Raw genomic sequence first — 26,979 nt, 5'->3', positions numbered from 1 at the left:
AGAGCGGGGTGGGCAGTTGGAACTAGCAGCAGAAGCCCTGGAGAGCAGGGTGGCTCAGTCGCCATCGGGGGGGGGAGGGCCCAGCCCCAGCCCCAGCCCCAGCCCAAGCCCCAGAGTCAGCATGGGGTCAGCAGCCCAAGCCCCGTGGAGCACGGAGCTGGGCAGTTCGGGCTGGCAGCCCAAGCCCCTTGGTCAGTGGGGACCAGCATCCCGAGCTCAGTGGAGAGCTGAGCAAGAAGCCCGAGCCCCAGTGGTTACCGGGGTCCAGCAGCCGAGCCCTGTGGAATGCGGAGCCAGCAGTCCAGACCCCAGCGCAGGGCCAGCAGCCTGCGCCCTGTGGTGGGCAGGCGGCAGCTCGGACCCCTTGGCAGACAGGGGAAGTTGGGTGGCTTGAAGGGCAGAGTGAGCAGGGGCCATGCTGTACGTGGGGGGTGGTCCAGGCTAATTTGTCCCTCATGGGGCACCCCCCCCCAGGGACAGTCCTGATGGCGGAAGAAAAGGTGTTTGCGTGGCAAACCAGCCGGAACCACACTGTAGCTAGTGTAGCAGCATTAAGACACCTCGATACTAAGTCATTCTCTCTGGAGTGCTGTTTTGCTTCTGTGACACGTTAGTGAATCTTCTCGTTTTCTAGTTTGTTGATTGTTAGCAGTCTCTCTGTGTTATTTTTATTAGAACTTTTATACACAAGTTCAATGGACAAGTGGCTGAAAAGGAAAGTGTAAAGACGCAAGAACCAGCTAGTGTTTCCTCAAGTACACACTGTGGAAAATCTAAGTCTAATGATCATGATGGTCCTGGAAAGTCACTTACAAAGAAAAGAAAATATGATGATGATTATATAAAATATGGCTTTACCTGTACTGGTGATCAAGAACGTCCAGAACCACTGTGTGTAATTTGTTGTAATGTTCTAGCAAACAGCAGCCTCAAACCTTCTCTACTTCGGCACCATTTAGAAACTAGGCATCCTGCACAACTCGAAAAGCCTGTTGATTTTTTTCAACCGAAAATTAGCTGAGAGGAAAAGTGACATTACCAGTTTTATATCCAAAGCAAGTACTGGTAATGAAAATGCACTTAAAGCATCATACCGTGTGAGCTACCAAGTAGCAAAAACATCAGAAGCCCGTACCATAGCAGAGAGCTTGATTGGTCCATGTATAAAAAACATAGGTCATTGCATGCTCAGAGAAAAAGCTGCAAAAAGAACTGACATAGTACCTTTGTCCAATAATACGTTGTCACGAAGAATTAATAACATCAAATAATGTAGAGACTACAATTGTACATAGAGTGAAAAGTAGTCCATATTATGCTATACAGTTGGCTGAATCGACTGATGTAGCTAATCTAGCTGTTTTCCTACTGCTTGTACATTATGTGAATGAAGGTCTGGTTAAAGAAGACTTGTTGTTTTGCTGACCATTGGAAGAACGTACAACTGGAGAAGATAGCTTCAATCTGACTAATGCATTGTGACATTATTGACATGAACTGTGACCATATAGATCATTGTTTCAACCAAGGTCCTATAGTTGCACCAAATCGTGTACAAAGGAGGTCAAGTAAGGTGTCTATGGAAAGGCTGTAATTTGCTGGTTATGATTATGCTCTCTGCATGTGAGTATCATTTTTATATCTGAAGATATGAGCCTTGGCTCTATGCTTATATTTAAAGTGTTTGCTGTAGGGAACACATAAGGCAAATTTGGCCAACATAGTATGAAGGAATTATTCAAGCAATTGGGAGTACTTAACTAACAATGGACTTTGGGAGACACCAATCCACATCAGAGCTTTCCTGGGAATGTTCAAACTAACAAGTAAACAATGGCAACGGCCTGGCAAATTGCTGAATCATTCATGGACATGTGACTTGCTGTGATGTTATTGACAAACTGTAACCGTATAGATCGTTGTTGCAACCATTGTTATATATTTGCAGCAACTGTTGTATAAAGGTTGTCGTGTGAGGTGTCTATGAAAAGGTTATGATTTGCTGGTTATGACTGTGGTATCTGTATGCATGTAGCATTTTTGTATTTAAAGTTATAAGTATTGTAGTAAGAGGGGGCCCTGAGATATAAACCTTGGTATCAGAGGCTGGTTTGAGGCCTAAGGCCTCAACTAAAGTAATGGTCAAGACTTTGCTAACATAAAGCAAAGTGAAGCTGTGAGCCAGAGGCAGGCCCTGCTCACAGAAGCTGGCAAGGAAAGGGCTGATGCTGCAAAAAGAGACATACCTAAAAGGTGCTGAACACTAGAGATCAGAACATTCACATACTTGTACACTCCACACAGATAACAAGGAACAGACTGACCCATCCCAATGACAGGGGCAAAAGGGTAATATGATGGATAGAGTTGTTTTGTTCAAACCAACATGTACAAGGTGAGAGGCGGCACCTTACTATGTAGAGGGGTTGCACCTCAGTACGTCAGGAGTGATGTGTAACGTGTTTGTACCTATGTATAAGAATGCATCCCTGGGGCAGTGTCTTTGTTCAGCCTAGGGGGCAGTGGAAAGTCCTGCCACTGACTGACCTGAGTCCATTGCCAGGGGGCACATACTCGTAGTATGTCCTGTAGAGTAACATCTAGAGGGAACTATCATTGTGCTTCGTTTGACAATAAACCTGGTCGAAGTGCCTTCATACCTTACTAGAGTCTGTGGTCATTGGGGGTTCTCTCGGGATCTGCTGGGTCAGCTATCTGCGCAGAGCTGGGGCAGCACACAGAGGAAACACATGCACGCAGCCAATTGATATCGACATTGAACAGAGCAGAGCACCACATCAGTAGTGTGGAAGTAGGGAATGAATTGACAAGGATTTGTAGGGGATCTTAATGCATGTCAGTCTGTTAGCAAGAGTCAGGCTAGCAGTTAACAAGAGTTAGGCAGCTGTAACCCTAATGACGCGAGACTTGTAGAAGCGAGGATGGTGTGAGGCGAGTGGGAAAGAACTGTGTGAGAAGTTGTCACGATCTTGCACTGATAACCAAATATGTAGACTGGTGTCTTCTAGAAGTGAGAAAAATAAGATAGCAGGATGTATAAACAAAATGCAGCTGTTGCTTATTATTGTCTGTATAATTGCTTGTTATTGTCTGTAACAAAGGCATAAATGCTTGCTGTAATTGTTTACCTGTTGAGAGACCTGCCCGGGACTGGGGCGACCCTGTGTCCTAGGGCACTCCCTCCCTCTATTGCAATTGCTTGAGAAATAATAAAGTATTTGATTCTGCTGCACCCAAAGAAAACGCAAGAACGGAGTTTTTCTCCAACAGTAGCATCTGACAACAGGCTCTATCCTGTCTGTATTTCAAACTTGTGTTATGTTTCTGGGTAACACCCCAGACAATGTGGCGTCAGCGCTGCCTAGCCTGCTTGATGGCCCATTAAGGACCATCAGCTATACAACTGACCCATTGAGAGAAGGCAGATACAGCTTGTGACTCAGCAAGGCATGCAGGGACATGCCTATGGACAGAACTCTAACAGTACGTCTTCACTACCCGCCGTATCGGCGGGTAGCAATCGATTGCTCGGGGATCGATATATAGCGTCTCATCTAGACGCGATATATCGATCCCCGAACGCGCTTATATCGATTCCGTAACTCCACCAACCCGAACGGAGTTGCGGAATCGACAGGGGGAGCCGCAGACATCGATCCCGTGCCGTGAGGACGGTGAGTAATTCGATCTTAGATACTTCGATTTCAGCTACGTTATTCACATAGCTGAAGTTGCATATCTAAGATCGGTTTTTCCCTGTAGTATAGACCAGCCCTAAGGTTTTTCCATGCCATGTCCTGGGTGGCTCGTGATTGGAACAAAGAAAGCACAAGCCACATGGCAAAAGGGCTATGAAAGGCAGCAGCAGCATCTCCATTTTGTCTTCAATCCTGCTTCTTACTTCTGGAGGAACCTTGCTACAAACTGAAGCACTGAACAAAGGACTGATGACCCATCCCAGCTGAGGATGTTCCAGAGACTTGATTTGAACCTGTAGTTTATTCCATCACTGCTACAAGCCTAAACCAAGAACCAGGGTGGCTCTATTTTTTTGTCGCCCCAAGCACAGCAGTCAGGCAGCCTTTTGCGGTGTTTCTGCAGGAGGCCCGCTGGTCATGCGGATTCGGCAGCAGTTCTGCGGGTGATCTGCCAGTCCTGCACCTTCGGCAGGTACCCACCGCCGAATTGCCGCCGAAGCCAAGGGTCCAGCTTCTAAGGCAGCATTTTTCAAAGTATGGGTCGTGACCCAGGAATGTCAGGTAGTGGGTCGCCTTGCTGATTCAAATCATAATGATTGTTGATGCACAGCAGGAACCTGGAGACAGAGGTGGAAGTAAGCCAGTCTGGGCAGGGGGCAGCCGACCATACTGGCAGGGGACAACATCCCCAGACCAGCAATTTAAAAGGGCCCTGGGCTCCAGATAGCAGCCAGAGACCCTGGCCCTTCAAATCACCACCAGAGCCCCACTGCTGGAGGAACTTTAACTACCCCAACTACCTCACGTGTATGTAATTGATTGGCTCCATTAAAGATTTCAGTCTAATAATGGCTAAATCATTCTAATTTAGCTAGATTTACTTCTACTCCTGACAGGCTGTAGAAATAAATTTGAGTATCAGGAGCCATGTCTACCATTATATGTATTAAATAATAAAGCCTATAATCCAGCCCTTTACACTCTATGGACAGGATAATGGAGCAATTGGCTTCAATTCTACCTCTGGGATCCTGGCATGTTCAGGTCCCACCAGATTAGCAGGCTACTATTCTATGGTTAGGCTACAAGAGAGGATTGGCAGAAACCTCAGCACATTCCATGGCATTATGGATTTCATAAGACATGTGAAAATTAACAACCTCAGGCCTAGATGATCCATCAGTCAATTTCTATAACAGTGTTGCATTCCTTTGTTGTCCTAACTAGAGTCTAATTAGGCAACTGGGAGACGCAGACACACAAACAAATACGACACTCACACTCACTCAGGGCTTAAGTTCAGCCAGAGCTGTCCAGAGCAGAGCTCCCATAAATGTTTTCAAGCATTAACCTCAGTCTGATGCTGTCGCGTGGTGTAAACCAGCAGTTCTCAACCAGGGTCCATGGTTCTCTGGGGGGTCCGAAGCCCGAAGCCCCAGCGCCTCCCCCCTCTGGGGCTAAAGCCCCAAGACCCCTTTCCCACCTCACAGCTGAAGCTCAGAGCCCCGCAATGGAAGTGCAGCCACCACCCTGCCACAGGGCAGAAGTCCCGTGCTCCCCCCGTCCAACGGCTGGAGCCCTCTTCTGGGCCCTGGAGTTTTTATGGAACGTTGAGGGATGGCGGCCTCCGAAAGAAAAAGGTTGAGAACTCCTGGTGTACACAATACAAAGTGTAGCTTTGATAAAAATAATTATGCAACACTATATATCTGTGAGTGCTGTGCAATTTATTTTCATGGTAACTATGACAAATTAACATATTTACATACTGTATATGGAGAGCAGCTGGAGCCCTTTGGAGGCTGGCAGACTACAGATATAGGCAGCTGACACAGAATGTAAATAAGCATGTCTTTCTGATGTAATCAGCGAGGGCGAAGATCACTGGATAATCTCACCGGATTTGTACATATGGTTAATTTCTCTGTATAGTACTCAATTTCCAAACACGAGTCAAAAAAATAAAATTACTAATTTTTCCCACAAGAAAGAGGAAACTCTCTGATTCGGAGAACAATGGGGAAGTTAGTGAAACTGTTGTTCGTCGAGATGAAGAAGCAGTACAGGGTAACCCTAACAAGCAAGAACACAACAATGAAGTGGAACGTGGCGGAAGTGACCTATCACTGTGTTGGCCAGACAGCCAAAAAAAAAAAGTTTTTGCTAAAAAAATAAAAATGGCTAAATGTTACAAAAGGTAGACTGGGTTGCAGTATCAGCACAAAAGTACAGTTTCTTGGAGTTAAGAGGAGAGGTCATGGCTTGAAGATTGTTAAAGTTTGGACTAATTCTGATTTTTCAAACTATGGGGACAGCAAATTAAAGAAAATGAAGTCTCTCTGAGGAAAGAGATATATGAGCACAAAGTCTCAGAGTCATAAAAAAGCAGAAATTATTCAGAGTTAGGCAGAGAAAGATAAATTGATGGTATGTCATGTGCAAGGGCAGTTGCAGCATACTGAGGCTACGTGCAGAGGATTCCGTACTTTGTATAAACTGGCAAAACAAAATTGTACCTCCTACAATTTTGAAACAGAAGTTGATCTGCAGAAGTTAAACAGTCTAAATCTGGTGCGAATTCTGAACTCAAAGTCACCTGCACTAGTATAGAACAGCGTATTGCAGAGGAAATGAAGAAAAAAATATTTAAAAATATAATATCCAGTAAGCGCAAAACTGCAGTAATGACCGATGAGGCCACTACTTTGAGCCAGGCTTCCACTCATCATTTACATTCGACTTGCAGAAGAGCTGGAGCAGCCTACGAACACATTTGTTGACCTAATCAAACTTCCAGCCACTGATGCCTCAGCTCTTGCTCTTATTTGTGATGGAGCCGCAGTCATGTTAGGTCAGAAAAGCGGAGTGGTTTTCCGCTGCATTTTCCAAAGGTAATTGCTTGACACTGCTCTGCCCACCGATGGGAACTCTTTGTTCACGACATCATGCAAGATGTTTAGGGAGTCAACCACTTTAAAGTGTTTATGGACAAACTGTACTCTCTGTAACATGCCTTCCCAAAAAGCAGAAGGGAACGTCAAGAATGTGCAGCAACTTTGCATGTAGAAATCTTGAAAACTGGGCGCCTTCTGGGAACACAATGGGTTGTATCAAGTAGCCAGGCAGTGAAAGCAGTATGAAGAATTACCGTGCACTCCTGCTTACCTTCCCGTAGTCAGCTGAAGCACAAGGTAAAGAAAAAGACATGTTCAGAGGACTCCAGAAACCCCTGACATTAACATCTTTTAGACTCAATCTGGGCATACTCTCTGATGCTCTACAAGAGTTAGCAGAACTCACTTGGGTTACAGTCCAGGGAAGTCAAGTATCAGAGGGTAGCCGTGTTAGTCTGGATCTGTAAAAGCAGCAAAGAATCCTGTGGCACCTTATAGACTAACAGAGGTTTAGGAGCATGAGCTTTCGTGGGTGAATACCCACTTCCTCAGATGCATGTAATGGAAATATCCAGGGGCAGGTATATATATGTGTGCTAGCAAGCAAGCTAGAGATAACGAGGTCAGTTCAATCAGGGAGGATGAGGCCCTGTTCTAGCAGTTGAGGTGTGAAAACCAAGAGAGGAGAAACTGGTTCTGTAATTGGCAAGCCATTCACAGTCTTTGTTCAATCCTGAGCTGATGGTGTCAAATTTGCAGATGAACTGAAGCTCAGCAGTTTCTCTTTGAAGTCTGGTCCTGAAGTTTTTTTGCTGCAGGATGGCCACCTTAAGGTCTGCTATAGTGTGGCCAGGGAGGTTGAAGTGCTCTCCTACAGGTTTTTGTATATTGCCATTCCTAATGTCTGATTTGTGTCCATTTATCCTTTTCCGTAGAGACTGTCCAGTTTGGCCGATGTACATAGCAGAGGGGCATTGCTGGCATATGATGGCGTATATTACATTGGTGGATGTGCAGGTGAATGAACCAGTGATGGTGTGGCTGATCTGGTTAGGTCCTGTGATGGTGTCGCTGGTGTAGATATGTGGGCAGAGTTGGCATCGAGGTTTGTTGCATGGATTGGTTCCTGAGCAAGAGTTATTATGGTGTGGTGTGCAGTTGCTGGTGAGAATATGTTTCAGGTTGGCAGGTTGTCTGTGGGCAAGGATTGGCCTGCCACCCAAGGCCTGTGAAAGTGTGGGATCATTGTCCAGGATGGGTTGTAGATCCTTGATGATGCGTTGGAGGGGTTTTAGCTGGGGGCTGTATGTGATGGCCAGTGGAGTCCTGTTGGTTTCTCTCTTGGGTTTGTCTTGCAGTAGGAGGCTTCTGGGTACACGTCTGGCTCTGTTGATCTGTTTCCTTATTTCCTCGTGTGGGTATTGTAGTTTTGAGAATGCTTGGTGGAGCTTTTGTAGGTGTTGGTCTCTGTCTGAGGGGTTAGAGCAGATGCGGTTGTACCTCAGTGCTTGGCTGTAGACAATGGATCGTGTGATGTGCCCGGGATGGAAGCTGGAGGCATGAAGGTAGGCATAGCGGTCGGTGGGTTTTCGATATAGGGTGGTGGTAATGTGACCATCACTTATTTGCACCGTGGTGTCAAGAAAGTGGACCTCCCGTGTAGATTGGTCCAGGCTGAGGTTGATGGTGGGGTGGAAGCTGTTGAAATCATGGTGGAATTTTTCCAGAGTCTCTTTCCCATGGGTCCAGATGATGAAGATGTCATCAATGTAGCGTAGATAGAGAAGGGGTGTGAGTGGACGAGAGCTGAGGAAGCGTTGTTCCAGGTCGGCCATGAAGATATTGGCATATTGTGGGGCCATGCGGGTGCCCATAGCAGTGCCACTGATCTGGAGATATATATTGTCATCAAATTTGAAATAGTTGTGTGTAAGTATAAAGGCACAGAGCTCAGCAGCCAGTTGTGCTGTGGCATCATCAGGGATAGTGTTCCTGACAGCTTGTATTCCATCTGTGTGTGGGATGTTTGTGTAGAGAGCCTCTACATCCATGGTGGCTAGGATGGTGTTTTCTGGGAGGTCACCAATACATTGTAGTTTCCTCAGGAAATCAGTGGTGTCGCGGAGATAGCTGGGAGTGCTGGTGGCATAGGGTCTGAGTAGAGAGTCCATATATCCAGATAGTCCTTCAGTGAGAGTGCCAATGCCCGAGATGATGGGGCGTCCAGGATTTCCGGGTTTGTGGATCTTGGGTAGTAGATAGAATAACCCTGGTCGGGGCTCTAGGGGTATGTTGATTTCTTCTGGTGTTAGTGTAGGGAGTGTCCTGAGTAGATGCTGTAGTTTCTTAGTGTATTCCTCAGTGGGATCTGAGGGAAGTGGCCTGTAGAATTTGGTATTGGAGAGTTGTCTGGCTGCCTCCTTTTGATAGTCAGACCTGTTCATGATGACAACGGCACCTCCTTTATCAGCCTCTTTGATGATAATGTCAGGGTGGTTTCTGAGGCTGTGGATGGCATTGCGTTCTGCACGACTTAGGTTGTGAGGCAAGCGATGTTGTTGTTCCACGATTTCTGCCTGTGCACGCCGGCGGAAGCATTCAATGTATAGGTCCAGGCTGTCATTTCGACCCTCAGGAGGAGTCCATGTGGAGTTCTTTTTCTTGTGCTGTTGGTGGGAGGGCACCCGTGTATCAGTGCACTGTTCAGTGTTGTCCTGGAAGTATTCTTTGAGTCGGAGACGGCGAAAGTAGGCTTCCAGATCGCCACAGAACTGTATCATGTTGGTGGGGGTGGCAGGGCAGAAAGAGAGTCCCCGAGATAGGACAGACTTTTCTTCTGGGCTGAGTGTGTAGTTGGATAGATTGACGATATTGCTGGGTGGGTTAGGAGTACCACTGTTGTGGCCCCATGTGGCAGGTAGGAGTTTAGACAGCTTACAGTCCTTTTTCCTTTGAAGAGAGGTGAAGTGAGTAATGTAGATCTCCTGTCTTATTCTAGTGAAGTCCGTTTGTATAGAAGTTTGGTTATTAATGAGAGTCTCCAGGTTGGAGAGCTCTTTTCTGATGTTTTCCTGTTTGCTGTATAGGATGCTGATCAGGTGGTTCCTCAGTTTTTTTGATAGAGTATGACATAATCTCTCACTGTGGTCTGTGTAGTATGTAGATAGCAGTGGATTTTTTACCTTTAGTCCATTTGGTATGATGTCCATCCGTTTGCATTTGGAAAGGAAGATGATATCTGTCTGTATTTGTGCAAGTTTCTTCATGAGGTTGATGGATTTCCATTCCATACGGCTAAATGCAGTGCCTTGCATGGTGTCAAGTATCAGAGGGTAGCCGTGTTAGTCTGGATCTGTAAAAGCAGCAAAGAATCCTGTGGCACCTTATAGACTAACAGAGGTTTAGGAGCATGAGCTTTCGTGGGTGAATACCCACTTCCTCAGATGCATGTAATGGAAATATCCAGGGGCAGGTATATATATGTGTGCTAGCAAGCAAGCTAGAGATAACGAGGTCAGTTCAATCAGGGAGGATGAGGCCCTGTTCTAGCAGTTGAGGTGTGAAAACCAAGAGAGGAGAAACTGGTTCTGTAATTGGCAAGCCATTCACAGTCTTTGTTCAATCCTGAGCTGATGGTGTCAAATTTGCAGATGAACTGAAGCTCAGCAGTTTCTCTTTGAAGTCTGGTCCTGAAGTTTTTTTGCTGCAGGATGGCCACCTTAAGGTCTGCTATAGTGTGGCCAGGGAGGTTGAAGTGCTCTCCTACAGGTTTTTGTATATTGCCATTCCTAATGTCTGATTTGTGTCCATTTATCCTTTTCCGTAGAGACTGTCCAGTTTGGCCGATGTACATAGCAGAGGGGCATTGCTGGCATATGATGGCGTATATTACATTGGTGGATGTGCAGGTGAATGAACCAGTGATGGTGTGGCTGATCTGGTTAGGTCCTGTGATGGTGTCGCTGGTGTAGATATGTGGGCAGAGTTGGCATCGAGGTTTGTTGCATGGATTGGTTCCTGAGCAAGAGTTATTATGGTGTGGTGTGCAGTTGCTGGTGAGAATATGTTTCAGGTTGGCAGGTTGTCTGTGGGCAAGGATTGGCCTGCCACCCAAGGCCTGTGAAAGTGTGGGATCATTGTCCAGGATGGGTTGTAGATCCTTCAGGACCAGACTTCAGGACCAGACTTCAAAGAGAAACTGCTGAGCTTCAGTTCATCTGCAAATTTGACACCATCAGCTCAGGATTGAACAAAGACTGTGAATGGCTTGCCAATTACAGAACCAGTTTCTCCTCTCTTGGTTTTCACACCTCAACTGCTAGAACAGGGCCTCATCCTCCCTGATTGAACTGACCTCGTTATCTCTAGCTTGCTTGCTAGCACACATATATATACCTGCCCCTGGATATTTCCATTACATGCATCTGAGGAAGTGGGTATTCACCCACGAAAGCTCATGCTCCTAAACCTCTGTTAGTCTATAAGGTGCCACAGGATTCTTTGCTGCTTTTACAGATCCAGACTAACACGGCTACCCTCTGATACTTGACACCATGCAAGGCACTGCATTTAGCCGTATGGAATGGAAATCCATCAACCTCATGAAGAAACTTGCACAAATACAGACAGATATCATCTTCCTTTCCAAATGCAAACGGATGGACATCATACCAAATGGACTAAAGGTAAAAAATCCACTGCTATCTACATACTACACAGACCACAGTGAGAGATTATGTCATACTCTATCAAAAAAACTGAGGAACCACCTGATCAGCATCCTATACAGCAAACAGGAAAACATCAGAAAAGAGCTCTCCAACCTGGAGACTCTCATTAATAACCAAACTTCTATACAAACGGACTTCACTAGAATAAGACAGGAGATCTACATTACTCACTTCACCTCTCTTCAAAGGAAAAAGGACTGTAAGCTGTCTAAACTCCTACCTGCCACATGGGGCCACAACAGTGGTACTCCTAACCCACCCAGCAATATCGTCAATCTATCCAACTACACACTCAGCCCAGAAGAAAAGTCTGTCCTATCTCGGGGACTCTCTTTCTGCCCTGCCACCCCCACCAACATGATACAGTTCTGTGGCGATCTGGAAGCCTACTTTCGCCGTCTCCGACTCAAAGAATACTTCCAGGACAACACTGAACAGTGCACTGATACACGGGTGCCCTCCCACCAACAGCACAAGAAAAAGAACTCCACATGGACTCCTCCTGAGGGTCGAAATGACAGCCTGGACCTATACATTGAATGCTTCCGCCGGCGTGCACAGGCAGAAATCGTGGAACAACAACATCGCTTGCCTCACAACCTAAGTCGTGCAGAACGCAATGCCATCCACAGCCTCAGAAACCACCCTGACATTATCATCAAAGAGGCTGATAAAGGAGGTGCCGTTGTCATCATGAACAGGTCTGACTATCAAAAGGAGGCAGCCAGACAACTCTCCAATACCAAATTCTACAGGCCACTTCCCTCAGATCCCACTGAGGAATACACTAAGAAACTACAGCATCTACTCAGGACACTCCCTACACTAACACCAGAAGAAATCAACATACCCCTAGAGCCCCGACCAGGGTTATTCTATCTACTACCCAAGATCCACAAACCCGGAAATCCTGGACGCCCCATCATCTCGGGCATTGGCACTCTCACTGAAGGACTATCTGGATATATGGACTCTCTACTCAGACCCTATGCCACCAGCACTCCCAGCTATCTCCGCGACACCACTGATTTCCTGAGGAAACTACAATGTATTGGTGACCTCCCAGAAAACACCATCCTAGCCACCATGGATGTAGAGGCTCTCTACACAAACATCCCACACACAGATGGAATACAAGCTGTCAGGAACACTATCCCTGATGATGCCACAGCACAACTGGCTGCTGAGCTCTGTGCCTTTATACTTACACACAACTATTTCAAATTTGATGACAATATATATCTCCAGATCAGTGGCACTGCTATGGGCACCCGCATGGCCCCACAATATGCCAATATCTTCATGGCCGACCTGGAACAACGCTTCCTCAGCTCTCGTCCACTCACACCCCTTCTCTATCTACGCTACATTGATGACATCTTCATCATCTGGACCCATGGGAAAGAGACTCTGGAAAAATTCCACCATGATTTCAACAGCTTCCACCCCACCATCAACCTCAGCCTGGACCAATCTACACGGGAGGTCCACTTTCTTGACACCACGGTGCAAATAAGTGATGGTCACATTACCACCACCCTATATCGAAAACCCACCGACCGCTATGCCTACCTTCATGCCTCCAGCTTCCATCCCGGGCACATCACACGATCCATTGTCTACAGCCAAGCACTGAGGTACAACCGCATCTGCTCTAACCCCTCAGACAGAGACCAACACCTACAAAAGCTCCACCAAGCATTCTCAAAACTACAATACCCACACGAGGAAATAAGGAAACAGATCAACAGAGCCAGACGTGTACCCAGAAGCCTCCTACTGCAAGACAAACCCAAGAGAGAAACCAACAGGACTCCACTGGCCATCACATACAGCCCCCAGCTAAAACCCCTCCAACGCATCATCAAGGATCTACAACCCATCCTGGACAATGATCCCACACTTTCACAGGCCTTGGGTGGCAGGCCAATCCTTGCCCACAGACAACCTGCCAACCTGAAACATATTCTCACCAGCAACTGCACACCACACCATAATAACTCTTGCTCAGGAACCAATCCATGCAACAAACCTCGATGCCAACTCTGCCCACATATCTACACCAGCGACACCATCACAGGACCTAACCAGATCAGCCACACCATCACTGGTTCATTCACCTGCACATCCACCAATGTAATATACGCCATCATATGCCAGCAATGCCCCTCTGCTATGTACATCGGCCAAACTGGACAGTCTCTACGGAAAAGGATAAATGGACACAAATCAGACATTAGGAATGGCAATATACAAAAACCTGTAGGAGAGCACTTCAACCTCCCTGGCCACACTATAGCAGACCTTAAGGTGGCCATCCTGCAGCAAAAAAACTTCAGGACCAGACTTCAAAGAGAAACTGCTGAGCTTCAGTTCATCTGCAAATTTGACACCATCAGCTCAGGATTGAACAAAGACTGTGAATGGCTTGCCAATTACAGAACCAGTTTCTCCTCTCTTGGTTTTCACACCTCAACTGCTAGAACAGGGCCTCATCCTCCCTGATTGAACTGACCTCGTTATCTCTAGCTTGCTTGCTAGCACACATATATATACCTGCCCCTGGATATTTCCATTACATGCATCTGAGGAAGTGGGTATTCACCCACGAAAGCTCATGCTCCTAAACCTCTGTTAGTCTATAAGGTGCCACAGGATTCTTTGCAGTCCAGGGAAATCAACATCCAAAGTGCACAAGACAAAATTCTGAGGCAGCTGCGTGTTTTGGGCACAAAGTGCAAGAATCAGGGAAGCAAAAGAGACGAGAAGCTGAAGCTGTGATGGAATTTCAGGGCATTGCGCTGAACATCAGTGCAAAGGGCAACATATCAATCAGCTGATCTCCATTCTATAGAAGTTTGACAAACCTGCTGCAGCATAGGCTCATAGACGAAATGGATGAGCAACTTGCTGCTGTTGTCAAATTTCTACATCCTAGGAACTGCCCACAGAATGCCAACATCCTCCATGCAGAACATGAAGTCCAGACTCTTTGCCATAGGTTGCAGCTGGACGAGAGAGCAGTAGTGCGTGGGTTCAAGGACAATCACCACAAGGCAATGCCAGCTCCCATAAAATCTCTTGTGAAGTGCATCAATATCATACTCATAACATCAAGTGAATGTGAACAGAGTTTCTCACGCATGAACATAATCATCTCTGAAAGTGCACACCACATCAACACTACTTTTCATTAGTTTGGTAGGATCGCCTCCCATGATGTCCATTGCTGAGCCATGTGCGAGGTCCTGCATCAAGAAAGGAAGACACGCTGCAACTGATCTCAGGAGCAAGGTCAGGGAAGGAAAAAAGAAGTATGAAAACAACATGATACAGCTGTGGAGCCTCCTTGAGTAGCTTTTTGTTTGTCTGGTAAACAGAGACTGGAGGAAAGGGAGGGGGAGGGGGCATCCAGGAAATACAGTATGAGAATTTAAGCCCTGCACTCATTCATCAACAATTTCCAGAGCATCAGTTTGAAGACAGATTTGTTCAGGATACATCTGTCATAAACAGATAGCTAAGGGTTAATGTTCTTTTACCTGTAAAGGGTTAACACAGGGAACCAATCACCTGACCAGAGGACCAATCAGGAAACAAGACTTTTTCAAATCTGGGTGGAGGGAAGTTTTGGGTGTGAGTTCTTTGTTTTTTGTCTTGGGTCTGACCCTCTCGACTCTGAGAGTGATTTTTCTATCTCCTGGCTTTCTAACCTTCTGTTTCCAAGTTGTAAGTACGAGGATAGTAAGACAAGAGGTTTATATTGTTTTCTTTTGTATTTACATGTGTGTAGTTGCTGGAGTGTTTTGAATTGTATTCTTTTTGGATAAGGCTGTTTATTCATTTTTTCCCTTTAAGCAATTGACCCTGTATATTGTCACCTTGATACAGAGACTATATATTATGTCCTTTTTCACTCTTTTTATATAAAGCTTTCTTTTTAAGACCTGTTGGAGTTTTTCTTTAGTGGGGACTCCAGGGAATTGAGTCTGCAGCTCACCAGGGGATTGGTGGGAGGAAGAAGTCAAGGGGAAAATCTCTTTGTGTTAGATTTACTAAGCCTGACTTTGCATACCCTCTGGGTGAGGGGGAGAGATTAGATCTCTCAGTACTTGTGTTTCCAGGACTGGAAGCAGGGAATCTCCTAGGGTCATCCAGGGAGGGGAGCCTGGGAGGAAGTAACAAGGAAACAAGGGGCGGGGGTTATTTCCCTTTGTTGTAAGACTCAAGGCATCTGAGTCTGGGGGTCCCCCAGGGAAGGTTTTGGGGAGACCACAGTGAGCTAGGCACTGTATAATTCCTAGCTGGTGGCAGCGATACCAGGTCCAAGCTGGTAACTAAGCTTGGAGGTTTTCATGCTAACACCCATATTTTGGACGCTAAGGTCCAGATCTGGGAAAAAATGTTATGACAACATCTACACATCTTGCCTTTCACTTATGTCTTACTACATTTTCTACACCCGCTCCAGCCCTCCAACCCTGTCACAAAGGAGAAACATTCTCGCTAAAGTGCCCAACCACGCAACAATCCTACAGATACAACATGGATACAGAGGATTTTTCAGCTGCTCCCTGTGCTGAAAACGCTGGTCAGCCCTAGGCGCTGTCCAGCATCAAGGGTGCTGATCTGTCACCACTAACTGAAGCAGGAGGAGATGGAGATTTGGGCTTATGTAAATTAGTGAAATTGGAGTGGTGACAGTGAAACACGGTGATAAGATGCATATAAATATGTAATTTGTTTTATAATTATAAAGATTTAAATAGTCAACGTTAGTTTTAAGCAGTCACAATGAGAGAGAAAGCGGCAGCCGCGAGGAATCCGAGTTGTGAAAACCAAAATGGTGGCGTTAGACTAGCCAACGGCGATCAGGTAGACTGGGATGAAAGAAACATCACTCCAAACACCTGAATGGAGGAGCCAGTCAGGTCTTTAAACAGGTCCAATTCTAAAGGAGTATTTCGATTAGGTTTTCAATTAGGTCCACATTCGCAGGCTCGCCGATGGGGAGTAAAGGGGGCAATTACCTAGGGGCCCTGTAGCAGAGTGGATCTCTGCTCCTGCCCTGAAGGGGTTAAAAACAGCCCAGGGGAGAGGCTGGGGCTGAGAAAGCAGCCTTTAAGCTGGGCTGATTGGGGAAGTGGCTGCAGCTGGGGCCACGCCCCAAACTGAGCCACAGGGCCTAATAAGAAGGCCAGGAAGCCAAAAACAGAAAAGAGTATCTCTCTGACAGGAGAGGGAGACAGGCCTGGCTGCTTGGGAACTCACTCGGGTGACCTAGAGGAAGGCAGGGCTGGGGAAAGGCCTTAGGAGCTGGGAAGCCCTAGGCCAGCAACTCCCCAGGCTGCAGAGCTGGTTCTAGGCCTCCTGTATACTGGGCTTGCAGAGGGGCAACCGGAGGGTGGGTAAAGGCAGCCAGCCCAAACCCCCTGTTGCCTGTAATGATCGGCTGATACACTGCAGTCTGCCCCAGGGCACGGGGGCTAAGCAGAGACTGGCAGTAGCCACGACTGAGGCAAAGAGGGGATAGTGGGGTGAGGGTTCCCCTGGGAGGGGGGAGACCCAGTTAAAGTGGCACCAGGGTCCAGGGACGGACACGAGGGCCAGCAGCAGACAGGTGGATCACCGGCCTGCAGAGGGCACTCCGGGCTGAGATTGAGCTAATTCCCTGAAGTCACCAGCAGGAGGTGCCGCAGGGGTGAGTCCACACTTCTACACATGGTGGAGAATGCGGGCATAGCGGTCCGCCCCTGACACAAGGGGCCTGGGCAAGGACTGCGGACTATTGCCTGAACTGAGGGGATCTGGAGGATGATGGATCCGGGGTACACAGGGATCTTCTACGCAGAGGCCCCCGATGGAATCCCTGGTTGGGCCCCAGTGTCAGGGCCCCAGAGACAGGGGGCTGACCAGCTGCAGGGGATCCGGGAGGCCCAACAGGACATGTGGGAAGTGCAGTAGGCCCTCCGAGAACAAGTGGGCCAGCTGGTACAGGAGCAGCAGGCCCTGGTGAACATCCTCAGGACGGAGTTCTGGAGGCATGGTGGAGATAGCTGGGAGAGGCAGAGAGCCGGGACTGGGAGGTCTGCGGCTGAGCGCCAGACGTGTTATGCCTGTTTCAGGCAAGGACATTTAAGGAGGGACTGTCTGTACTGGGTTGGGGGCAGGGTGCCTCACCCAGAGAAGAGGAGGCGGCAGGTCCCTCGGGCAGTCTGCTGGGTGCGGGAACCCAGGCAGCCGCCAGTATGTTGGACATGTGGGCAAGTGGGCCACTTCTGGAGGGACTACCGGGCCCAAGGAACACGGGGCAGGGCAACCCAGGGGGGTCTAGGCCCATGAAGAAACAGAGAAGGCCTAAGGCAGCGAGGAGGCAGGGAGTCTGCTGGGGCTGCCAGAAACCAGGCCACATTAGGAGGCACTGCCCCCTCAAGAGACTTGAGGGTGGGCCGATGGAGGTGCCTGGAGGCCCGGAAGGGGCCACGCAGGAACTGAAGATGGTGACACAGGCCGAGGTGGAGATCGTGGGGACCCCGCAGGAGGCCGGGACCCAGACCATCACCCTGCCTGTCAGGGGGAGAGGGACCCAGACGGAGTGGGCCCAGCAGGAGATGAGGTCCCAGGGGGGACATCTCCGAGAAACAAAATGGACCCAGGTGGTTGTGGGACAGACCACCAAGTGGACCCAGACTCTGAAGGAAGAGGGCCTGGGGGACTCAAATCTATGGGCACGGCTTGAGGCACCAGAGCGGGCCCTCCGTGAGCCGAGGCGAGTGCGGTGGACCTCGCTAAGGAGTATGCGGCCGTCGTAGATGAGGAGGTCCGCTTGCAGAAGTGTTTGGAGGAATCTGAAAGGAAGCGAGTGGCACTGGAGGCACATGGGCGGCTAGTCCAGGGGAAAAAACCCTCCTATCCCCATGGGTGAGGGTTTTAAGGGGGGAGGTGTGTAGCAGAGTGGATCTCTGCTCCTGCCCTGAAGGGGTTAAAAACAGCCCGGGGAAGAGGCTGGGGCTGAGAAAGCAGCCTTTAAGCTAGGCTGATTGGGGAAGTGGCTGCAGCTGGGGCCACGCCCCAAACTGAGCCACAGGGCCTAATAAGAAGGCCAGGGAACCAGAAGCAGAAAAGAGTCTCTTTCTGATTGGAGAGGGAGACGGTCCTGGCTGCTTGGGAACTCACTTGGGGGACCTAGAGGAAGGCAGGGCTGGAGAAAGGCCTTAGGAGCTGGGAATCCCTAGGCCAGCAACTCCCCAAGCTGCAGAGCTGGTTCTAGGCCTCCTATATACTGGGCTTGCAGAGGGGCAGCCGGAGGGTGGGTAAAGGCAGCCAGTCCAAACCCCTTGTTGCCTGTGATGATCGGCTGATACATTGCAGTCTGCCCCAGGGCACGGGGGCTAAAAAGAGACTGGCAGTAGCCACGACTGAGGCAAAGAGGGGATAGTGGGGTGAGGGTTCCCCTGGGAGGGGGGAGACCCAGTTAAAGTGGCACCGGAGTCCAAGGAGGGACACAGGGGCCAGCAGCGGACAGGTGGATCACCGGCCTGCAAAGGGTGCTCCGGGCTGAGATTGAGCTAATTCCCTGAAGTCACCAGCAGGAGGCGCAGCGGGGCTGAGTCCACACGTCTACAGGCCCGGATGATTTAAAAGGGTCCGTGGGCCCCCCAAATGTCAGGCGGATTGCATCCGCGCAGGCGCAGCTTGTGCACACGTTCACCAGATGCCGCATGTGGTCCAGCTCCATGTCCATGGACGATGTTACATCAGGCCAGCAGCAGCATGGGGACTGGCTCCAGCCTGCCCTGCACAGTGCACAGCGGCAGTGGCTCCCTGGTGTACACATGTCCACCCCACACACCACCCGGCTGTATTTGGTGCCAAGCCACAGCACCCTCTGGTGGGTGAAAGGAAGAAGTGCAGCACTTCTCAGGCAGACAATATATTTTGGCGTGAGGGTCAGCAAAATAGCTGAAGCCCACAATAGCACAATTTACATCATAACTGCTAAAAAAAACAACACCCCACACCGATGGTTAAAAATAGCCCATTTGGACATTAATAGTTTGCCAAAGTGCTGCTGCACCCTGCTGGTGTGACTGGCAGTCAGGCAGAGTGTCATTATGGAGTACAAACGTAACTCCGGAGCTCAGAAACAGAGAGAAAAAGAAGCCCTACTTGAAAAAATCAGGAAGGGTGGTCGTACTTTGTTTGATTGTAGGTTTAGGCCTAAAGAAGATCAGGCAGAACCGCTAGTCACTACAGCTAGTAGTGGGCCTAATAGTTCAGAGCAAGCCTGTGATGAAAAAGCCTGTGATGATTCTGTTAAAATGTGTGATTTAAATACAAAAACAGTCCAGACTAGTGTTCTTGCATGGGAGGAAACACTCAATACAAACAAGACTGAAAAAACAGGCACTGCTGAAAGTAATATTGCATTCCAAGAGAATGAAGGATGTGGACTGGATATTGGACTGTTATCAAATAGTGCACTATCTGCAACTCTGTTTTGGGTATGGACTGTTGTATTGTTCTCTGGTTCATTACACGCTGTTTATTAAATTATGTGTGAGTATCAGACCCTACGATCAGCGATTTTAAGAACACTGTGGTAATCCAAGATGGAGTCTGAAAACTGTCATCTTGTGATCTTCTGTACACTGTCAGCCTGGTCTGGATAAAACTGGACTGAGTGGGTTTTTCCCGCCACTGGGTGATCCCCAAGTTTCCATCACCTCAGACAGTTTCCCGCCTTTCTACAGATCGTATCATGTTTTCCCACCATAGATTCTATAAAATAACTGGGATCACAGGCTGATGGGGCAGTCCATCATAACAACGGTGTGTATGGCTTCAGGTCTTCGTGGCACTTGTGCATCAGTGAAGAACACCATTTGTTCCCAGAGTGAAAAGAAAAGAAGACGACACATTACCATCTTACCTGTCCTGCACCTGGAGAACAACACCATCCAGAGGGTTCCTGGTCCGCTTCTTCTGTCCTGACATCCATCGAGGGACTTTCCAGTGTTCCTCCTCCAAGGGCTTCAATTACCTATGGAGTAGAAGTCCTGGACTTCACTGCCGGCACTGAAGTGCTGGGAATTGAGTGAGAAAGCAATTAGGGTTTCTAAGTTGGAGGTCGTATTTCTTGAATGCCAGGGTGGGTTTAGTTTCATTCTTGGGCCTGAGCTTCACGCTGGCAGGGAAGAGCTGCTGTGTCATTGGGTTTGTTTATTATATAGCTATTAGTTATTTACATTTACTCCTTCCCTATCTGTGTAATTCTATCCCCTACTACAGTGGTCTCCAAAGTGGAGTGCGCACACCCCAGGGGATGTGCAAGACGATCCATTGGGGGGCATGGCAGGAGGAGCACCACCGGAGCAAAAGGGTGGCGTGGCAGGAGGAGCACTGCCAGAGGGGAAAAAAAGATGGGGCAGTCAGAGGAGCGCCGCCCTAAGATTGGCCAGAATGCCGCCCCTTACAGTGTGCCACCCCAGGCACGTGCTTCCTATGCTGGTGCCTGGAGCCGGCCTTGCAAGGTATCCTGAGGGAAGAGTGGGAGTTCCACAATACGGAGAAGTTGACAGTGGTGCCCTCACGCGTTCGTTCGCTTTCAGCATATCGTGATGTACTGCAGTTTACGTGTGCCTGGTTAAGTGGATTTACAGATTATATTATCTAGTTTAAACTAAACTAACCCTCACAAAATGGGGAAGCAGATTAAAAAGATTCCTGAAAAGAAACCGTGGACTGAAGATAATACTAATAATGCAAGCACAAGTGAACAACAAGAAAATGGCAGAGCTGACAGTTCTCCTACTCCTAGTACGAGCTTTATGTGTTCTTACTGATACCGCTGGTCCACAAGGTGGTCCTCAAGATCCACAGGGACTGGGACCAGGTCATGCTGATAGCTCCAGCATGGCTACGCCAGCACTGGTTTACATCGCTCCTGGAAATGTCCGTGGCAACCCCGTTCACCTTCCAACTTTTTGATGGAACTTTAGAGGCAGTGATTTGTCATGTATTTCTGGCAGTGCCAAAAATGTGCTTCTATTGCTCACATCCTTCCAACCAAAATAAGGCACAATTTTAAGGTCAGACATATGAACAGGCAGAGCTTAGAGGTGTGGGTGCAACACAGAAATATCTCAAAAAATATTTTTCTTCTGAATAAGCTCTTGATGGAAAAAAATGGCTCTTCAAGCAGTCATGCTGCTAGCACAGTATTGATATCCAGTCAAGATTGCAAGTGATCGGAAGTTATCATCATATGATTACTCAGTTGTCTATGTAAAATGAACTGGTGATGGAAGTTCACTGTCATAATTGGCATTGTTTATCAGAAAGGATGAGTGACAAAACCTGGAGAGGGTCCTTCTATAACAAGGGCACATTAGGTAGGAAAGAAAAATTAGTTTGTCTCTGTCCATGGCTGCACTAATTTTAGTGGATAGGACTTCTGTAACATTTCTGTCCTACGTTAATCAAGATGAGATGATTCTGTGCTGCCTTCATTTTGGTCATTTTGTGCTTTACCTAGGAATAAAATTAGGGTCCTATTTTCCCCACTGCTTGGAAACTCAGCTTATTAAATTGGATAATGCCATTAATCTATTTACAGTATAAAGTTGATATAGAGTTGTAACTAACATTAAGACTGATGCCCACTATATATTTAAAATTAGAAAGTGATTTTGTAAAAATGACATGGGTTTCCAAGTCTACTGTGTCTCAGTCAGGGTGGAGTGCCTTGTGAGGTGTGTCTACAGACTCATGGCTATCCTATATTAGTTATTTTAAACAATAATTTAAGCAGTTATTTCTTTTAAAAAAATACCCTTACAAGTTACAATGTATCAAAAACAACTTTCTGGGTCACAAAAAAGAAAACGGAAAGATGAAATAGAATTAGTTATACAAGCACCGAAGGGTTCTATACTTAAGTTTGTATGCCGTTGGAAGACCGGGGGTCCGCTTAATCCTGACCTCCATCCCTCCCTTCCTGCCCAATGCCGCCCTGCTGCCCACCCTTTCTGCCCTGGGGCACCCTATCTCTGTCATCAGCCCTCTCCCGTTGGGCTGCAAAGACCCCGCCCTCCATCATGTCCTCTCATTCCGCTGGCAAGTGCAGCCTCAACTGCTGCCGGCGGTACATGACGGAGAGATGCTCAAGGGGTCTGTTCTGGTCCCCTACCAGGGAGCCCGCTACTGGGTGCATTATTCTATGGGAGAGGCCCGATGCTACCTCTGCCGGGCGATGGGGCACATCCAGAGGGACTGACCCTTGGCCTGGCACAGAGGAGCATCCGGGACCCCTGAGCCCCGGCAAGGTGGCGGCCCTGTCATCGCTGATGCCCCTGGCTGCCTGGCACCTGAAGCTGTCCCTCCTCCTTCTCGGTCCACCGCTACTCCCACTCGGGCCCAAGGGGTACTCCCTTCAGCGTGCCCAGATGAGCGGGAGACCCTCGCCTCCGCTTCCTGCGATCTGGTGGGGCCAGTGGAGGAGGGTGCGGCAGAGATACTGCTGGGCGTGGGAGAGGGCCCACCCCAGGGAGAATCCAACCTCCTTCGTCCTGCCCCACCATTGCCTCCCCGAGTCCCTGAGCCATGCCCTTGCCCCCCGACCCGACCTCTGTTAGCCAGCCCCCAGATGATGCCATGGAGGGCTGGCCCTTAATACAGGGGAAGCGGGGCAAGTGGAAGGCTTGGACCCCATTCCATCCTTCAGATTCAGAGACCCCCCGGAAAGGCAGGAAGGGGGGCACCGATGCCGAGCCTTCCGCTTTGCCCCCTGACAACTCCCATTCGTTGGTGCTGGCTGGGGACAATGTGGCAGCACCAGAAGGTAACATCGCCCCTCCTCCGGGGTCCCTTCCTGTGGAAGCCCCCGGAGCCCCTCTCGCCCCCTTAGCATCTGGAGCGCCAAGGTAAGTGTCGCTTCGGGTGCTGGCGGGGAGTGCCTTGGGGTGGTGGAAGGTGATTTCCCCTCCATTTATGAGGAGATCGAGGCCCTGGGTCTGACCCCAGTCACACAGGGGGAGGACGACTCTCTGCCAGCGGGCCTCGATCTGAGCTGCCTCACCCCGGTTCCCCTTTCCCTGGGTTTCCTTCCCCTAACCGCTGCTTCTGCTCTCACCTCTGAGGGTCCCCTGGAGTCATCCATCTGCCCAGCCGCAGGTGGCACCCTGCTGACGGCTGCTGAGCCTACTGAGGCAACGGCCAGTGCCATGCTGCCAGGACCCGATTCCCCTGGGGCGTCCATCTTAGGTGTGGGGCAATCGACTTCCTTCCCGGGCAGGGACCCCACTGAAAACCGTCCATCTCCGGATGCCATGGCTGCCTCACCGGCCATAGTGGCTGAGCCCGGCATCATTGAGGGTCCCCTTCCCACTCCCCAGATTCCTGAGTTAGACTGAGAGGGGCCGCCTTCCAGCGGCCCAAACATTGAGGCTCGGGATCCTGCTTCTGCACCCCTCCCTGATTCTCTTCCTGATCCCTGCCCTGCCCCTACTCCTGACCCCTGTCCTGTCCCTGATGCCGACCCCATCCTTGTCCCCTCCACCTCCCGTGATGCCATTGCCACCTCTGGGGCTGATTCCTTCCGTATCCTAAAGGATAGCCCCCAGGGAGCGGCCTTTGTATTTCCCTGTCCCGACCCACCAGGGGCTGCTGTTTTCCCTCCGACGCCCCCTGTTGAACTGGGAAGCGGGGCAGGCCGTGAGGCACCAGCACATTGGACACCATGTCGGGGGTCTGCCCCCTGCCTGCCTGCCTGGGTGGGCCACACGGCTATGATGGGGGCCCCATTGGGGGACAGTCATAGATCCGTAACCCCGCCCCCCATACGCTGAGAGAGGGGCTGCGGGAGTTCCTTGAGGACGTCCGTGGCTCCTGTAACAAGGTCCAGCTTATTCTCCAGTGGTGGGGGGATTTCCATCAGATCCTCCGGGCCACGAGGGGTCTCATGGGGAAGGGTAAGAGGACCGGGAAGCAGGCCGCCGCGGCCTACCAGCGGGTCCCCCTCTTCCGTGACTCTTTACTCACCTACGGGGTGGGTCACGGATTGCTGCACAGCCCAACGGAGGCCGTGGACATCTCTGCCAGCGAGGATCCCCCCCAGCCCTCCTCATGGCACCGATCATCTTTGCTACATTAAACACCCGGGGCTGTAGGATGGGTCTCTGCAAGAGCCAGGTGCTCTCCTTCCTTCGGGAAGCGGGGTACTCTGTGGTTTTCCTGCAGGAGACCCATACGAATCCGGCTGCTGAAGATAGCTGGCAGCTGGAGTGGGGGGACGGGGTCTACTTTAGCCACCTCTCGGTCCACACGACTGGGGTGGTGACACGGTTCTCCCCTATCCTACAGCCCAGGTGCTGGGGGTCACTGAGGCTCTGCCAGGCAGCCTGCTGCACCTCCGGGTCCACATGGAGGGGCTTGTGGTTGTTGTGTATTTGGTTGTCATGGTTTTTGTTCCTATGGCAACTGAGTTAGATTATTAGGGGATAGCCCAGCTAGCTTGAGCTGGTCAGATGAGCTCCGTGTCTGTAAATAAATGGCAGCTTTGTTAGCTGTCTGCTCTCTGGCCTCAAGTGATTTCTTCCTAAGCCGGCTGCCCCCAAGTATATAATAGTTGTCAATCTTGTCAACATTTACTCCCTGACATCGGGCCTGGAGAGGTGGCATTTTTTATCAGCAAGCGTCCGCTTTCCTCGGCTCCTTGGATCCTCACGAGTGCCTGCTCTTGGCGGGGACTTTAACACCACCCTCAAGGAACAAGATTGCTCGGGGATCGAGCAGTGCCTGGCCGCCGCGGACTTCCTCCAGAAGATCATCGAACGTCACTTCCTGGTGGATGTCTGGCGCGACCACCACCCGGACGACGTCTCGACGTTCACTTTTGTCCAAGTGGAGGCCCATTGGTCGCACCACTCCTGGCTGGACCGCATCTACTTGTCATGTCTCCACCTTTCACGGGCCCACTGCTCCAGCATTCGGCCGGCCCCCTTTTCAGATCACCACCTTGCCACCGTGACGGCCTCTCTCTGCGCAGAGAGGCTGGGGCCGGCTAATTGGCACTTTAATAATAGTTTCCTGGAGGATGCGTCCTTCCGGGAGTTCTGGCTGGTCTGGCGAGGGCAGCGGCGTGCCCTTCCTTCGGCACGGCGGTGGTGGGACCTGGGGAAGGTACGTGCCCGGCTCTTCTGCTGTGACTACACCCGGGGCGCCAACTGACAGAGGGATGCGGCAATAGAGCAGTTGGAATGGAAGGTCTTGGAGCTGGAGAGGCATCTGGCCACCAGCCCCGAGGATCCATCCTTCTGCGGAGCGTGTTGGGAGAAGCGGGAGGAGCTCTGGGCCCTCGATGATCATCGAGCCCGGGGCGCTTTTGTTCGATCCCGCATTCATCTCCTTCGGGAGATGGATCGTGGCTCCCACTTCTTCTACGCCCTGGAGAAACAGAGGGGGGCCAAGAAGCACGTCACCTGCGTTCTGGCAGAGGACGGCACCCCCCTCACAGATCCAGTGGAGATGTGCGGGAGGGCTAGGGCCTCCTACGTGACTCTTTTCTCCCTGGATCCGACCGATCCTAACGCTCGCAGAGTGCTCTGGGACAGACTCCCGACGGTCAGTGTGGGCAATCGGGATTGGCTAGAGCTGCCTCTCACTCTGGCAGAGTTCTCAGAAGCCCTCCGTCGCAGGCCCACCAATAAATCTCCGGGCATGGACGTGCTGACCGTGGAGTTCTACCGCATGTTCTGGGACGTCCTCGGCCCAGAACTAGTCACCATCTGGGCCGTGTCTTTGCAGGGCGAGGTCCTCCCTCTCTCGTGCAGGCGGGCCATGCTCACCTTATTGCTGAAGAAGGGGGACCTCCGCGACTTACGGAATTGGCGTCCCATCTTGCTTTTCAGCACGGACTACAAAATTGTAGCGAAGGCCATCTTGCTGCGGCTAGGGTCCGTGCTGGCGGACATGGTCCACCCGGACCAGACCTACACCGTCCCGGGCCGCATGATATTTGATAACCTGTATCTGGTCCAGGACCTTCTGGAACTAGGGTGTAAGGTCTGTCGTTCACCCTCTTGTCCCTGGATTGGGAGAAGGCGTTCAACAGGGTGGACCACAGGTATCTCCTGAGCACTCTGCAAGCGTTCAGCTTCGGATCCCAGTTTGTGGGTTTTCTCCAGGTGCTGTACGCTTCTGCAGTGTTTGGTCAGGCTCAACTGGACCTTGACCAAGCCGATCAGCTTCAGGCGAGGAGTACAGCAGGGGTGTCCCCTCTCGGGTCAGCTGTACGCTCTGGCGATCGAGCCCTTCCTCTGTCTCCTCCGTCGGAGGCTGACGGCGTTGGTGCTTCAAGTGCTGGAACTGCAGCTGGTCCTGTCAGTGTACGCCGATGATGTGCTCCTCATGGTCCAGGACCCAGGCGACTTGGCATGGGTGGAGGCTTGCCAGGTCATCTACTCAGTGGCCTCCTCTGCCAGCGTCAACTGGGTCAAGAGCTCTGGCCTGGTGGTCAGGGATGGGTGGCAGGCGAGCTCCCTCCCACCTGCCCTTCAGGCCATCCGGCGGAGCGCAGGTCCGCTGCTCTATCTCAGCGTTTACCTTTCTGCCATGCATCCGTCTCCGCTGGAGAAC

The 26,979-nt window shown here is 50.0% G+C and overlaps 1 pseudogene; it reads left to right on the top strand.

Moving 5' to 3' along the window:
- The first annotated feature begins 285 nt into the window (after positions 1-285).
- The window catches only part of LOC127046011 (SCAN domain-containing protein 3-like), a 67,720-nt pseudogene continuing 41,026 nt past the window's right edge, over positions 286-26,979 (top strand).

The sequence above is a fragment of the Gopherus flavomarginatus genome, chromosome 2 (assembly GCF_025201925.1).
Source record: "Gopherus flavomarginatus isolate rGopFla2 chromosome 2, rGopFla2.mat.asm, whole genome shotgun sequence".
Lineage (NCBI taxonomy): Eukaryota > Metazoa > Chordata > Testudines > Testudinidae > Gopherus > Gopherus flavomarginatus.
This window is presented reverse-complemented; position numbering and strand designations above follow the sequence as displayed.